This window comes from Aquarana catesbeiana, linkage group LG02, assembly GCF_042186555.1.
Source record: "Aquarana catesbeiana isolate 2022-GZ linkage group LG02, ASM4218655v1, whole genome shotgun sequence".
Taxonomy (NCBI): domain Eukaryota; kingdom Metazoa; phylum Chordata; class Amphibia; order Anura; family Ranidae; genus Aquarana; species Aquarana catesbeiana.
In genome coordinates, this window is record NC_133325.1 from 765,831,757 (window position 1) to 765,849,615 (window position 17,859).

General features: G+C 39.9%; 1 long non-coding RNA gene across 1 annotated transcript; it reads right to left on the reverse strand.

Moving 5' to 3' along the window:
- Positions 1 to 368: 368 nt before the first annotated feature.
- Positions 369 to 17,068, reverse strand: LOC141129308 (uncharacterized). Its single transcript, XR_012241804.1, has 5 exons — positions 16,198 to 17,068; positions 9,083 to 9,160; positions 5,131 to 5,280; positions 2,687 to 2,770; positions 369 to 1,300 (listed from the first exon to the last, which is right to left on the reverse strand). It is a non-coding gene; the product is annotated as an uncharacterized lncRNA (long non-coding RNA).
- Between the last annotated feature and the right edge of the window lie 791 nt (positions 17,069 to 17,859).

Sequence of the window (17,859 nt, forward strand, 5' to 3'; positions counted from 1 at the left end):
GTCCCTCAAAGTGCCTCTTTGAGTGCTGCTTGAGGCAACTGCTTCAATGAGGTATTCCCACACTGGCACAGTGCTATGCTTTATAAATGTGATCTGTGCTCTGCCGGCATCCGGATTCCAAATGCTGGTGGAGCACAGTAAAAATCAATGGAGACCTAAACAAACAAAAAAAGAAAGAAACCAGGAGTAGTGCTATGCACACCACGGCCCAGATTTTATGACTGGACAAATCACAGTACGGCAAATCACCATAAGACTTTGCACAGAACAAGATTAGTAAAGACAAACTCTTAATGGAGCTTCCAAACAGTTCATTATTAGATTCATATATTTACTTCATCTCATTTTAATGAGTTTATTTTATTTTTTTATGTTGGGGATACAGAAAAATATACAGATACAGCCATGTTGCAAAACATCTCAAAATGCTTAGGTAGCCACATTAAATTAATATATTTTATATTTCTTCACATGTTATAAAAAAATAATTCTGTGGGGGAAATGGCAAGGTAAAGGGTGGAGGAATACATTTTACTGATTTATTCAATTAAAAAAAAAAAAATTCAAGTAAAAAAGGACATCAAGTATAAAGTGCTATGTCGTCCAATACAGTGTAACAATCCATTGGATCGGGTGTGAAGAGCACAGACCGATCCAAGTGGGTTATTTCAATACAGTCAGCTGGGTGTCATACAGTGTCATTTGCAAAAAAATAACTTGATGGCATAATACACCTAATAATGTTAATTTTTTTTTACTTTCTTGAGAAAATGTAAGTTTTCATTTTGTGGACAAGTTTGAGAAAAAAAAGTCTTATATGCAAGGATATTTCCCCTTTTCCTACAATACCTTTTTAATATCTCTCTTACATTTGCCAAATCAACCCTGTTTCCCAATTTTACAACTGGCACATTGTCCACAGACAACTCAATTATTGTAATTTATTGGTTGAAATCCACATAACCCATAACTATGCCATGCTAAACATTTAAAATTATTAAATTGAGCAGATAGTAGCATGAATGACAATGTCATATCTTCTGTACTGATAGAAACCTTTGGCAAATCTGGAAAAATAGTTCAGTCTGTTCATAGAATTAAAATAGTGCAAAAGTAAAAAAAAAATGTCTAAAAAAACAGAGAAAATACATTATTTTGAATAGAAAATACATAAAATTCTTCTGTTTCCTGATCAGATGGTGCTGCTGTTTGCCCTTATACGGGAGTTGAGGTGTGAAACCAATTCAAGAGTTTCCTGAATCCCAACAGTACTGTTCCATTTGGTGCACTCAGTAAAATTCTACAAAAGAAGCAGAGAATGGGATTACCTGAGATAAGAAAGAAAATACTAACAGAGGTATGTGTTACTGACCCAAGATAAAACTGACACCAGGGAGAACACTTCAAAATGTTGTCAGGTAAAAATGTAATAAAAGAAAGTGAAACAATAGCATTGAACCGATAAGGTTAACCTATAGCATTGCTATCCTAAAGCATTGAAGTTGATATAAATAATCTGATTCCTGGGTGAGCGGATTCTACATCCCAGAGGATCTCCATATCTTCTTGCAGTGTAATGTAACTAAAATTAATTTGAAGTGCTACACCACTGCTAAAAAGGTCCAGAAATAAATGTATTACAATAAAAGTCAGGGCAACAATGCAAAGATTACACAACTCGTAAGCTTAAAATAGTTGTAAACCCCACTCATGAAGATTAATCTAAGCACATATATCTGTATTGTTTACTTGTCTCTCTCCAAAGTTCTAAGTGTTGTTTCTCTCCGGTGCTTCGTTATTCTGTTATCATTGTGAGTCACTTCTGACAAGTTCTCCGACACATGAGATAACATGAGCTGAAAATGTGTGTCAGGGAGGGAGCTTAGAGGGAAATAAGCACACAGCTGGTCTATTCTGACTACAGCTTTGGATGTTCCTTCCCTCCTCTGCCTATGTGGAGGGGGGGTCCCTTTCCTCCAATCAGCTCTCACACAGTGTAAGTCCACACCCACCTCTATGTACTGTTGAAAGATTTTTTTACATGATCCACATGTTTCAAAGGGTGTAGAAAGGAGAAGACAGCAGATATACAAGTAAAAGTTATGTAGGAGAATTTGTTTCATATCTGTGTAACAACTGAAGCTATTCACTTCACTGGGTATATGTGAGGGTTTACATCCACTTTAAGCTCTCTGATCCCAGGGTGGGAAAACATTTAAGGTAAGTGTGGAAAGCAAGTAGGAAATGGGAGATTTTGTGGGGCCTATGGTCTAGATATGCACATATAGAGATAGGAGGGCAATGAAAGGAAGTGAAAGTAAACAGTCTGGAGGGAAATGATTGGTTGGTAGGTAGGTGGGGAACAAACAAATGGGTGAGGAGATGAATGGTGGAAGGGGTTCCTAGGTTGCCATGGAGGGTTCCTCAGAAAGTTATCAAACTCTCTGTGGAGAGCGTTGGATGGGGATATTTAACCCACGGGTCCCAAATTTTAAGAAATTAGTCATTTGTGTATTTGTGTAGATACTATTCAGTTTTTAATTGGCAAAGAAGACATCAATGTGATTTCCAGCTTCAGAAAAAAATGTGAATTGTTTTTTCTATGGCCAAGTTATTCACAACTACGGTAATTACATTTCAAAACAAGCACCCTGTTAACTATTCTGTTACAAATAACAAAAATTACCTCTTTGCCCACTAAGGTGTCCAACTTTTTGAAGTAATCTTTGATGGGTTTTCGAAGGGGATGGTTGTAGCTCTCTGCTGGTACCTAACAACATATAATTAAAAGAGAATAAATGAACAGCTCAGCAGGTAAAAAACAACCTAACAAAGAAGGCCCAAAGAAAATATTAAAACAATTCAAAAATATAAAATCCTCCCATTACCTGTACAGAACAGACAGCTGATATACTAGTTGCTGTGGTTGTTATGTTTTATTAAATATTTAAAGCTGAAAGGTTTCCTCTAACAGTTTAATGTAGTTTGTGTAATGACTGATGAATTAATGTTTTTAAAGTCAACCTAGAATTAGATGTATTCTTTCAAATTTAGTGCATGTATACCAAGTAACGTATAAATGTAACACTTCTAGTAAATTATTTTCTCACATAGAGATCTCAGTACTCTCCCTAACGATGCCTTAATCTGCTTTTCTTTCCAGAAGGTCGGATCCATCTTTGTTCAGCCTTAACTTCCTGGACTGAGATGCCGGGTCAGATATGGCACAGTCATTTAAATCCTGATGTCTACATAGTTTTTGGCTGTGTTAATAAATACCTGATCAGCCTTTGCTTCACACTCCCACCATACAGATAGCTTCAAAGGCACAGTGTTGCAGTCTGATCATTAGGGGAGAGGAGAATGAGAAAATGCCTCAAGCTCTTCCTATTCCTTCCACCCAAGAGTGCTTCTCCACTCCACAGACTGGCTCTCAAAAGGAAATAAAAAGGCAGCACACTGATGAAGGTTCACAACCTGTCTTCCTGCCTGTCCTCCTCCAGTTCCAACACGTTTCTGCTAAGGAAGGGCTTAATCTTGGAGATACCTTGGGCAAAATGCATTAGAGTGGGAGGCCTGTTCAGTAATTTATAATTGCAGAGAATACTGAGATGTCCACTTTAATATGTTGTCAAGAGCATGTAACATTCCTGATCTGTGGTAGCTGCCAATCTCATTTCAGCAACCTGGTTTTGGCTGAGCTGCACTCTCCCTGTCTTTCTGTCCACCTGTAGGGTGATTGCTAGACTCAGCCTCTGGGTGGTGTTTAAACCTCTTCTAAGCCTGCCAAACCCTCAGTGTCATGCTTGTGATAGTGTTTGCAACACCTGCTTTAGGCTCCATGTTTCCCTACCTCGTTCCCCTGCCTTGACCTTCATCTTTGCCCGAGCCCTGCCAGTTAGTTTGGATTCCCTTGTTGATGACCTTGAACCAGATTTGGACTACGCTCAGAACTCAACCTGCCTTTTGACCTTGGATTTGACCCTGACTAGTCTTTGAACTCTAATGTAAAATAGAATATGCAATCAGCGCATAAATAAACCCCACATATGCAAGCTGAACACTAAAAGACTTTCACAAAAATCTGTAACAAATGATAAAAACAAGAAGTGCAGCGCAATAAAAAACAGTCCAATATGCTGGTGAACAACAAATCCCTGAAAAACAAAAAGATGACTCCACCGGTGAAGATCAGCAATATCAAATGAATGGTGACAGACCCTCCACCTTTAAACTAAGTTGAAGGTGGAGGGTCTGTCACCATTCATTTGATATTGCTGATCTTCACTGGTGGAGTCATCTTTTCATCTTTCTGGGATTTGTTGTTCACCAGTCTTTGAACTCTGCCTGCTATGAACCAAGACTGTCACTGGACCACTCTGCCTGTCTGCCAACTGCAAGTAACTGTTCGCTGTGCTTACTATGCGCTTGTCCCGGAATGGTGCTTGTTCATCTAGATCAGCAGTGAAAAATCTAAATCATCTGCTTATTGGTCACTTTTCCTTAAAACTTTTGATCATTGGTTCAACCTGACTAGTGTGCCTTTGTTTTTCTATATAGGTCCATAAAAAATGAATTGGCACTTGTGCTGAATAGAGATGAGGGAGAAAATGAAAATCTCCTCTTGGTGATTTAGTGAGGTTAATCCCATAATTTACCACACCATGCAAAAATTAACTCACTTAGCAGTTCTCTATGTACTATGATGGGTGCGCAGTGCCCCATCTTCCCCAACTAGCAAGCCCTGCACATTGAGAGGGATCTAATGTTGAAGGGGTTATGGGAAGAGAATTTCCACCCTTTGTGATGTGAATAGTCTAATAGGAAAGTACTACATCTATTTATTATGTATTATCCTAATGCCAGAGGACAGCAATAGCACAAAGGGGATTTTCTGTTGGGTGGGCACACCAAGCATTCTGTTGGTTCTAGAAAGGAACCAGTAATTAATCCTTTGGACCTAATTAACCAAGTAAATCCGATTCTCCAGGTGAGCTGGTGCTCCATTAAATGCACCTTTCGCAATTGTACTTACAGTCCCACTTTTGTTATCTTTTTTGTATTTTTATGTTATAAAATAAAAAATAAACACCTTTAAAAAAAAAAGAAGTTAATGGTTGGTAGACTTACACATCCAGCCATTATGTTGGTGTAGTCATCTAAAATCCCCATCAATCTATTGCATTCCTCCTCTCTATAGCCGAGTCCTCGGTGATGTAAAAGAAGAAACTTAGTAATTTCATACCCAGCTTCTTCAATAACGATAGCTGCTTCCTCCACCTGAAAAGAAAGTACACAGCAATGGGAATGGATTACATTTTTTCTACGTGAGATGGAGAAATATGTTTTTTAAATTTAAATTCTGACTCTTGTTTACTAAAAAAAAACCTAAGGAGAACATTCTGTTATCACAGCTAGTGCTAGATCATACCTAGGACCACACGTATATATCTTTTGAGAATAATGTAAAAAATAAGAATAAAAATTCTTTAGTGAACTAAACCCAGAGCAGACTATAAGGCTCTCTATAGTGTAGTTTATAAATAAAGCTCTTAATGAATTCATAAAGCCAAACCAACAGAATGGACTATCACGGTACCAAATGAGGAATATATACATAATAATTGGGGCAGTACAGTGGCGGCCCGTCCATAGGGGCGCCTGGGCGCTGCCCCCCCCCCTCTGCACAGTCACAAAAAAAATAATGATAATTTTTTAAAACTGGCCCTTTAAAAATGAAAAAAATTCGAAAAAAAGGTCCATAAGTGCACTGCGTTCGGGCGCCGGGCGCAGTGCACTATAGGAAGCGCCACGTCTATGCAATCACGAGATTGCAGACGCGGCGCTTCATTTGCAGGCTTTTAACCCGCCTTGTGGCGCCATCCATCGCGCCGAGTAGCTTCCGCATATTATATGCATTAGATGGCCGGGACTTTGATGACATTCAAGTTATGATGTCACTTCCGCTTTTATCTCCCAGTGCGCCCGAGCAGAGGAAGCATGGGGAGAGGACTCCTCTACTGCTATGTGACTACACAGTCACACCGAGATTAGAGAATGCAGCCATAGGGAGAGTGAGAGAGCCGGAGTATGTCCTCAGAGTCAGAGTACTGGTGAATGGAGCCGTCTCAATGTACCGGGAGAAGGATGGAGCCGGGCTCACTGTGCTGGGCTGTCCTGGTCTGTTTTCCAGGTGAGTGCTGGGGGGAGGGGAGGAAAAGTTCTGCTGGATGGAGGGGAACCCCGACACTTCTATCTGTCTAATCTTCTCTCTGGATTCACACACATTCTATCTATATCTCTCTATCTATATCTATATCTCTCTATCTATATCTCTCTATCTATATCTCTCTATCTCTATCTATATCTCTCTATCTATATCTCTCTATCTATATCTATATCTCTCTATCTATATCTCTCTATCTATATCTCTCTATCTTTATCTATATCTCTCTATCTATATCTCTCTATCTATATCTATATCTCTCTATCTATATCTCTCTATCTATATCTCTCTATCTCTATCTATATCTCTCTATCTATATCTATATCTCTCTATCTATCTATCTCTCTATCTCCCTATCTATCTCGCTATTACTATTGATATTGATACTACTATTGATATTGATATTGCTACTACTATTGATATTGATACTACTACTATTGATATTGATACTACTACTATTGATATTGCTACTACTATTGATATTGATACTACTACTATTGATATTATTACTACTATTGATATTACTACTATTGATATTGATACTACTACTACTGATATTGATACTACTACTTTTGATATTGATACTACTATTGATACTACTACTAATATTGATATTGATACTACTACTATTGCTACTAATACTACTGATACTACTACTACTGTTACTACTACTATTGATACTACTGCTACTACTATTGATACTACTATTGATATTGATACTACTACTACTAGTATTAATAACACATAAAAATAAATATGAATAATATGAAATACGTGGGTTTATATAAAATCCTACTACAGATCCCAGCGGTGTATACATGTAGATCAGTATATAGGAATAGATGTCTATCTATCTATACATGAACATGTCCAATACTGCTGTTTTCCTCTTTAAATTCATTTATATATTTATTCAGTCCATTATGAACTTCAATTCTTACAAATATTTTTACAGTCTACAACAATCCTCTGAAGATGACCCAGTGGGGTCGAAACGCGTCAGTATTTCATATAAACTGAAATCATACACACGAATCATGTACTAATTTACCTCAATGTTTTGTATAATATGGTGACTGTCACGTAACTGATGTTGCTTTCATCTCATTTTTTGTACCACAGCTGATGTCTTGATTGACTGTATTTATAGTTTTCTTTGATATTTTATCATTATTAAAATCCTATTTATGTAATCTTATGCAGTACTTTTTTTACCCTCTTTTATGCTGCTACGGGGAACAATTTCGTATTTTATAACTACTACTGTTGCTATTGATACTAATACTACTGATACTACTACTACTGTTACTACTACTAGTGACATTACTGCTACTACTATTGATACTACTATTGATATTGATACTACTACTACTGGTATTAATAACACATAAAAATAAATATGAATAATATGAAATACATGGGTTTATATAAAATCCTACTACAGATCCCAGCGGTGTATACATGGAGATCAGTATATAGGAATAGATGTCTATCTATCTATCTATCTATCTATCTATCTATCTATCTATCTATCTATCTATCTATCTATCTATCTATCTATCTATCTATCTATCTATCTATCTATCTATCTATCTATCTATCTATCTATCTATCTATCTATCTATCCCCACCCAGTCTCTGTCTGTCTGTCTATCTCTCCCACCCAGTGTCTATCTATCTGTAGGCCCTATTGTGGGCGAGTGACGGGGGGGTGGGGGGGTGGTATGGGGTTGGTTGGGGCTTTGTTTGCGCCCCCCCCAAAAAAATGGAGCACCAGCTGCCACTGGCGCAGTATTATGCTTATTTTTACTATTGTGGACTGGTTTCTTTTCATCTTAGTGATGTTTTCTGGCCCAGCTGGAGCTTGCTATCTGCCTTACCAAGCACATGTTATTTTAAAGCAGCGCTTGTGTGGACTTTGAGCGACCAGCATCCTATACAATAGTAGTCACCAACTGTTTCACCCCTCTTGTCTCTGTGTGGAGTATATAGGCTCAAGGATTTGGATTACACAGGTACCTTGCTTATACAATGGTCTCTTTTCCTCCCCTGTCTATGTTTGGATTTTATCTTTAATCGATTGTTCCATGATTATTTAGGTATTGCCTTAGGAATATAAGGAAGGGACATCTTTCCTTGAACTGGGAACTCTTATTTGGTTCTGGCTATGACTATATGATACAGTTTCTAGGGAGTATATGGATATTAATTAACTTTTTCTAAAGCATTGACACCTGAGGACTATATGTTTTTTTGGGTCCATGCCTATAATGGTATAAATATTTTATGAATCCGTAGAGGGACTATTCTGGTCAGATTCCTGCGTCTCCTTTAATTCTACTCACTCCTCCCAATTTTGGGCACATCGTCTTCCATCCATAGATTGAACTATCTTGGGTTCTCAATACGTAAGTTATAGGGGTATATGTCCCCCTCTGGGTCACTATACCTATTAATATTAATATGAACTTCCATATAAAGGATATCTTAGTGCATGTTCTTGTCTTTAATGATCTTTTCCCATGTTTTCCTGTTTAAGGTTCTCTGATCTTATGTCATATGTAAATGATTCTGAGGAAGCGACTATGTGAAACGCGGCAACCATCTTTACAGACAGAAATTTGAGAAATATGTACTTATCAACCGCAAAAGAGAGCATCTATATGTTTTTACGAAAATATTTTAAATATCTAATTTTGTATAAATAAAATTATTGAACAATTATTATGTATATATTCCTCATTTGGTACCGTGATAGTCCATTCTGTTGGTTTGGTTTTATGAATTCTATATAGGATGAGGTACCCCCATAGCCTTTTTACATTCTTATAAAGCTCTTAATGAAACAGAACTCACTGGAATATAGTAGATTCCATCATCTAGGATTTCTGGTGTACCACAGCTGTCATTTGGTGGATTTCTGTCATAAGGACTCTAAAAAAACAAACAAAAACAAAACAAAATTAGTGATCAATGCTAAACATTCACTCAGTGATAGTCAATTGCAGGAGAGCAAATTACATAAAAGCACAATTCCTGGGAAAGAACACTCTTGTGAAAACTTCAGATATCAATAAAAACTTTTTTTTTGAAGAAAGATAAACCTATAATATATACAGAAGGTAGAATGATTAAGCTGCCTGCAGAATTGATATCCCCCCAGCACTGTGACCCCCTTTACATCTCAGATATCCCCCCAGCACTGTGACCCCCTTTACATCTCAGATATCCCCCCAGCACTGTGACCCCCTTTACATCTCAGATATCCCCCCCAGCACTCTGACCCCTCTACACCCTAGATATCCCCCCAGCACTGTGACCCCTCTACACCCCAGTTATCCCCCAGCACTCTGACCCCTTTACATCCCAGATATTCCCCCAGCACTGTGACCCCACTACAGCCAAGATTTCCCCCCCAGCACTCTGACCCCTTTACATCCCAGATATCCCCCAGCACTCTGACCCCTCTACACCCAAGATTTCCCCCCCAGCACTCTGACCCCTTTACATCCCAGATATCCCCCCAGCACTGTGAACCCCTTTACATCCCAGATATCCCCCCAGCACTCTGACCCCTCTACACCTCAGATATCCCCCCCGCACTCTGACCCCTCTACGCCCAAGATATCCCCCCAGCACTCTGACCCCTCTACACCCCAGATATCCCCCCAGCACTCTGACCCCTCTACACCCCAGATATCCCCCCAGGACTCTGACCCCTCTACACCCCAGATATCCCCCCAGGACTCTGACCCCTCTACATCAGAGATATCCCCCAGCACTCTGACTCCTCTACACCACAGATATCCCCCCAGCACTATGACTTCTCTACACCCCAGATATCCCCCCAGCACTTTGACCCCTCTACACCCTAGATATTCCCCCCCAGCACTGTTACCATGTACCATGAGAACCCCTTGTATTGTGACCCCACTACATCCCTGATACCCCCCCAGCACTCTGACCCCTCTACACCCCAGATATCCCCCCCGCACTCTGACCTCTCTAAACCCAAGATATCCCCCCAGCACTCTGACCCCTCTACATCCCAGATATCCCCCCAGCACTCTGACCCCTCTACATCCCAGATATCCCCCCAGCTTGTCAACTATTTTCATAATCGATTAGTTGGTTAGCCGATTAGTTGGCCTGCATACAGAATGTACTATTTGTTTATATATAATAAAATACAGTGCAGCACACATACAGCTCAGTACACTGTCCATACATGTCAGTATACACAGTGCAGCACACATACAGCTCAGTACACCCTCCATACATGTCAGTATACACAGTGCAGCACACATACAGCTCAGTACACCCTCCATACATGTCAGTATACACAGTGCAGCACACATACAGCTCAGTACACCCTCCATACATGTCAGTATACACAGTGCAGCACACATACAGCTCAGTACACCCTCCATACATGTCAGAATGTGTGAGGAGCAAGGCCTTGTGAGACATGGAATCCTTGGCAGGAGAAGGAAGTGAGTGATTCTAAAGGCAGACGTTTTTTTTACCTTGCTATATGGATACTCTATAATATACTTTGTGGCTTGTTTTGGGGGCACTCTGAAGGCAGAAGGACCCAGAAGTGCCGGTGGGGGACCCCAGAAGAGGAGGATCAGGGCTGCTCTGTGCAAAACCATTACACAGGGCAGGTAAGTATGACAAGTTTGTTGTTAAAAAAAAAAATCTGTTTACAATCACTTTAAGGGCTCTGTGCAGGGAAGATCAGCATCTGAACCCAGAGAAGGTGGAGGCTGATAGACTGGAGGTAATATAAGACATTACAATTACATTTAAAGTAAAAGTTTACCAGTATTATGCATTATATTTAAAATGATTATAATAACCATGAGAAAAAGTATCAACTTTTAGTATTACTTTATTATAAAGGATTTATATCTCCCTTCCACCCTTCATATAGCTTCATGTCTGACTTCCAGTTAAAATACCCATATATCCTACTTCTGGGTGTATTTATTATTATATATATGATCTAAGTTTCTGAACGAAAATTAAATACACTGTCCAAAAATTCCTCCGATTGAGTAAAGTTTTTTATTCGGCCCCTTTGGATTTTTCCCGTCACTGTGGCCAAAAATGAACACCGACTTGACCCCATTAATGACTAGAAAATGGAACCAATGTTCTTAAAACAAAAATTCTCAAAGAAAAAATGTGTTTGTATATGGCCAGCATAAGTGACAGCAGGTGCAGATAGCAAGGGAGTCTGTCATGCAGAATATTCTATTATAATCCTTTCTACAAATCTGCAAAACAGTGTTTAAGGTCTTTTTAAATTTTTTTTCTTTTTAATATAAATTTTGATCTCTGAGTCCAATGATATGTTCCAGATTCAACCTCTAATTGTATATATACTGTATCTCTTCTATCAGTTATTCTCAGAGTGGATTAGAGATTTTGCTCCCTAACCATATAATTGGGTTTTTATATTTACCACTGCATAGAGATATTCAAGAATAAATTGTCTTTTTTTAAACTTAGCATATTAACTAAATTATACACCACACTTTTTATTTTAGGGTTTGATCCGATTAATCGAAACAATAATCGGCCAACTAATCAATTATGAAAATAATCGTTAGTCGCAGCCCAAAATATAAATAACCAGCTATATGGTTAGGGAACAAAATATCAAATCCACTCTAAGAATAACTGACAGAAGATATATATATATATATACTATTAGAGGTTGAATCTGGTACATATCATTGAACTCAGAGATCAAAATTTTTATTTAAAAGAAAAAAAATTAAAAAGATCTTAAACATTGTTTTGCAGATTTGTAGGAAGGATTGTAATATAATATTCTGCATGACAGACTCCCTTGCTATCTGCACCTGCTGTCACTTATGCTGGCCATATACAAACACATTTTTTCCTTCGCAAATTTTCGTTTTAAGAACATTGGTTCAATTTTCTAATCATTAATGGGGTCAAATCGATGTTTATTTTTGGCTACAGTGATGGTAAAATCCAAAGGGGCCGAATAGAAAACGTTTCTCGATCGGAGGAATTTTTGGACAGTGTATGTCATTTGCGTTCAGAAACTTAGATCATATATATAATAATAAATACACCCAGAAGTAGGATATACAGGATGTTTTAACTGGAGGTCAGACATGATATGAAGGGTGGTGGGGGAATATAAATCCGTTATAATAAATTAATACTAAAGGCTGACACTTTTTCTCATGGTTATAATCATTTTAAAAATAATACATAATACTGGTAAACTTTTACTTTAAATGTAATTGTAATGTCTTATATTACCTCCAGTCTATCAGCCTCCACCTTCTCTGGGTTCAGATGCTGATCTTCCCTTCACAGAGCCCTTAAAGTGATTGTATAAACAAATAGTGCATTCTGCATGCAGGCCAACTAATCTGCAAACCAACTAATCGATTATGAAAATAATTGACAACTATTTTCATAATCAATTATAATCGATTATGTTGATTAGTTGTTTCAGTCCTAAAGCATAGTTATCGCTATTCAATAGTTTATCGATTCCAGCGTTTTGATCAAATAGCCCATCGGTCAGAAAATAAAATTGACATGTGTATGGTCAGCATTGGAATTTGGTGTGAGTGTGACAATACTGAGGATGGGTTCATAATGATGCGGTGTAATGCATCGCATATCATTTGTACAGGAATCGCACGGTGCAGTGCGAATTGAGCTATACATTATGTATGGCTCAATTAACACTGGATTTCTTTATCCAGCCCTTGGAGCACTATTCCTCCCAATGATACGAGACACTATTCTGCCAACTGACACCAATAATGGGGCACCATTTCTCCTACTGACACCAACACAATACAATTCCTGCCAATGATACCAACAAAGGGGCACTATTCCGCCCTCTAATACCAATTGTGGCTATGTTTACTCCCACTAATGCCAGGAAAATATACACTCCTGCCACAGTCCGGTGCCCATAAAGTCTGAAGGACAATAAACTAGCCCTTTTTTTTTTTAGAAAGTTTGGAGACCCCTGCTCTATAGGATTACAGACCTGGGACACCTTTGGGCACTCCAAAGAGAATAGTAATGCAGCGTGCATAGTTCCCCCTCACCATCCTGTCAGGCCCTGTTCCGAACTACATTCATGTCTGAAAAAATGTGTCCGGATTTGTGGGGGACTGAAATCCGGACACATGATTCAAAACCAGGACTGTCCGGGTGAATCCCGGACAGGTGGCAACCCTAGTGTGAACTCAGCCTGACAAGCAATTGCTACAAAATATGAACAATTTTAAACCGGTGTCAGTGCATCAGCATGGCGATATCTTACACTCAGACATACAGAGCTTTGTGTCCATGTCTGCTCACATGCCTGTACAAATGTGAAATGAACTGAGCATGCTCCACAAAGTGTATGGCTTAGTCTCTACATTGTATAAGGAAGGAATTTCCCCGCCCCCTATATAAAAGAATGGAGCTTGTAGACTGAAGCTTCACACCTGTGGAGCTCTGAAGACTGTGAACACGGGGCAGCTGAACTGAACTCTACAGAAGAATTTACTGGAAGGAGAGAACATATTTCATGTGCAGGTGAAATGACTCTTTCCTGCAGAAAAGAACGCTGTGCTTGAAGGAGACACACCGAGTGCTGGGAGGAGAATATAGAACACAGCTTACTACCCGTACTGGGAGCCTCGGAGATCTCTGACTTCTCCTCAATGTATGATTTATAGTTCAGAATTAATTTAATGGTGAGAAAAATAAAAAAATAAACCTGCATTGGAAACAAACTGCTAGTTGTTATTTCTAAATAATAAAACCATTTCTACAAAAACGACAAACGACAACATTTTAGAGATGTTACGGAGGTGAATTCTACAAAATTTTGACAACGATTGGACTTGGGGCTGAAATGACATGTCAGAGTCTAGGATTACACCTAGTACCCTGGCATGAGGGGAGGGACTGATAGTTGCATTGTTGATTTTGATGGAAAAGTCATGGAGGGGAGCACGGGTGGGGGTGGGGGGGATATTAATAGCTCAGTTTTAGAGAGATTTAGTTTAAGGAAGTGATGCGACATCCATGCTGATATGTCAGTTAGTAAGTTAGTAATGCGAGAGGAGACTGAAGGAGTGAGGTGAGGAGTAGACAGTATAGATCAACCCCTCGTGCAAACCACCTCCTCAGCACACACCACCTCCTCAGTACAGACCATCTCCTTAGTACAGATCAACTCCTCAGTACAAACCACCTCCTCAGTACATACCCCAGTACAGACTACCTCCTCAGTATATACCCCAGTACAGACCACCTCCCCCAGTACAGACCACCTCCCCCAGTACAGACCACCTCCTCAGTACAGACCACCAGTGCAGACCACCTCCTCAATACAGACCCCCAGTATAGACCACCTCCTCAGTACAGACCCCCTCCTCACTGCAAAACACCAGTATGACTTGCATAAGAACGTGTGCACAGTATAAAGGGGGAATTGCACTAACAAGGGAGCCCAAAGTGGCATGACTAGCTGCAAGAATCCTCAATGAAACTTACCATATTTTTAAAAGTGTTGTGGACCTCATTGAAGATCAACAGCTGTAATGTGCATTCTTTGGTTTCCAAACAGCTTGGCAGGATCATTAAGAGTGTAAACATCACAAGAGCCTTTTTCAAGAAGTTCACCCAATGGGTCATGTTTGTGTGCATGAAGTGGAGAGGAGACTTCTTGGAAAAGACCCTTCTAACTCTATTTAAAGTCTACAGTTCATGGTGTACTCGTTACCTTGGTCTTTTGGGTTTACAGCTCATGGTGTACGCTGTACCTTGGTCTTCTGGGTTTACAGCTCATGGTGTACTCTTTACCTTGGTCTTCTGGGTTTACAGCTCATGGTGTACTCTTTACCTTGGTCTTTTGGGTTTACAGCTCATGGTGTACTCTTTACCTTGGTCTTTTGGGTTTACAGCTCATGGTGTACTCTGTACCTTGGTCTTCTGGGTTTACAGCTCATGGTGTACTCTTTACCTTGGTCTTCTGGGTTTACAGCTCATGGTGTACTCTTTACCACGGTCTTCTGCTTTTACAGCTCATGGTGTAATCTTTACCATGGACTTCTAGGTTTTAAAGTCACTTCTAGGTCTAACAAAAAGAGTTCCAGTGGACCATCAATTCGCACTGGATCCGCACCAAAAAGGTGCAGGACACTTTTTTTTGTCTGCACTGAAATCGGATTGCATGGGTGTTCAGACCCATGTGATCCAATTCCACAGTTTGCACTGCATTCTGCAAACTGATTTGGGGGGTCATTAACTTTCAATTGACACCCACAGCAGTGCGCAGAGTACAGTGTGAACTGACTGCGATTCTGATGCGGTTTCTGCACCTCATCAGTGTGAACTCAGCCTGACAAGCAATTGCTACAAAATATGAACAATTTTAAACCGGTGTTAGTGCATTAGCATGGCGATTTCTTACACTCAGACATACAGAGCTTTGTGTCCATGTCTGCTCACATGCCTGTACAAATGTGAAATGAACTGAGCATGCTCCACAAAGTGTATGGCTGTGTTTGATGGGCACAGTGGCTGCAATTGATGTTTATTTTTTCAATATTTTATCAGTTTGTTTGGGCCCAAAAAAATTTTGAACACCAGCCGCCACTGCTGCCTATTATAATGTGATTTGGAGTAGTGTAGGGATTACTATAGATTTTGTACTCAGCCCCGTCACTACTAGGTTTTAACAAATTGTGATTGCATGGAAAGGTCTTGTGTACTGACCCTAATTCATGCTTGCAAACAGGAGACCACCTCCATCCAACCACAATAAAACTTTTTTTTTTGCAAAGGAAGGTCAATTCTTTCTTTCTGTGTCCCCTTGTGGACAGACAATAAGGATGAATCAGTCCAAAGGGGACACAGACAGTAATTCATATATTTACAACACAGACAGCAGTTCATATACTTACACTTTTTTTGTTGGCAAGAGTTAAAACCTTAGTCAGATTTTTATTGTTTTTTTGTTTTATTTTGTTCCAATGGGGAGAGAAAATGAAGGGAAATCATACTAATGAGGACATGGGTTGCGATAAAAATCAATTACGTTTGTGCAAAAGCACAGTTTTAGAAAATTTAACAATGACTTGCAGTAGGTTTGCAGTTGGACCGGTTGAGTTGGTGTCAGCTGTTAGTCACTGAGCGTCTTCTCAGCCATTCTTTGCATACTCTGCTCTCTCAGAGTGCTGGATGTGTCCAATCTTGTGGAACGCTCATCAGTCTTGACACATTAATGGGTCAGTACTCCTCTTCGGTCAGGTAAGTCTTCGCTGAAGACCATTCTCATGTAGCGGGGTCAGCTCGGCAGCTGAACCCTATGACATCATGGATCGTTAGTAGCTTTTCGAGCCGTGTCAGGAGTTGGAGTATGTGTAGATCGTTTTCCTCGGGTCTCAAGGTGATGGATGTGTCCAACCTTGTGCTGTGCTCATCAATGTAGTAATGTGTCAGCACTCTTCTCCGGTCAGGTAATGCTTCCTTGAAGACCGTTCTCATGTAGCGGGGTCAGCTCGGCAGCTGAACCCTGTGACATCATGGAGCGTTAGTACCTTTTCGAGCCGTGTCAGGAGTTGGAGTATGTGTAGATCGTTTTCCTCGGGTCTCAGAGTGATGGATGTGTCCAGTCTTGTGCTGCGCTCATCAAAGTAGTAATGTGTCAGTACTCTTCCCCGGTCAGGTAATGCTTCCTTGAAGATCGTTCTCAGGTGTTGGGATCTGCTCTGCGACGTTCACTCTTCATAGCTGCTGAAATGAAGCTTCTGTCTTTCAGCCGACTGCCCTTCTTATATGGAAATAGGGAGTCACCCAGCCCATCATCGACCAATCAATTGACAAATGACAGAAGCTGGGAGTAAATCACACCATATGACGTGAGTTGAGACAGCCAATCACTTTTGGAGTCGTGTCCAGAGGTTGGAGTACGCTTAGATCATTTTATTCTGGTATGTAAAAAGGTTCCATCCCTGAAATCTGTGACATTGATTTTGATTTACTAAAGTAAAAGAAAGTTAATAAATAAGGTGAAGTCATGGAATAATATGCGAGGAAAAATAATTTTTTAGTAACCTCTCTTGTCACGACTTGCTGTGAACATGGGTTCTCCATATTTATACCCAGCCTCTACTCCTTGAGTAAATCAACCCTAATAAGTCCAACATAAAAATACACTCTGGGGTTGATTTACTAAAGGCAAATCCACTCTGCACTACAAGTGCACTGCAATACTTGAGCCATCACATCTCTAAAAGTGCACATAGACAGATCAGACCATGACATAACTTCCATACAGTGGTGGCTGCTCATAACGGGCGCAGGGGCACCGCCCCTCGAATCCATGCGCCTAACCCCTAATCTCCATGCAGGGTAAGGGACGCATAGATTTCAATGGGGTTTATATTTTGAAAAAGAACATGATTAGAGCCTGAGGCTCTAATTGGCTTCAGAAAGGGTGGGCTTGGGGTGCAGAGCCCACCCACTTGTGTGACATTAGCACACTGGCAGCATATGATGGGCAGTTGGGCACACTGGCAGCGTTTGGTGGGCACACTGGCAGCATATGATGGGCACACTGGCAG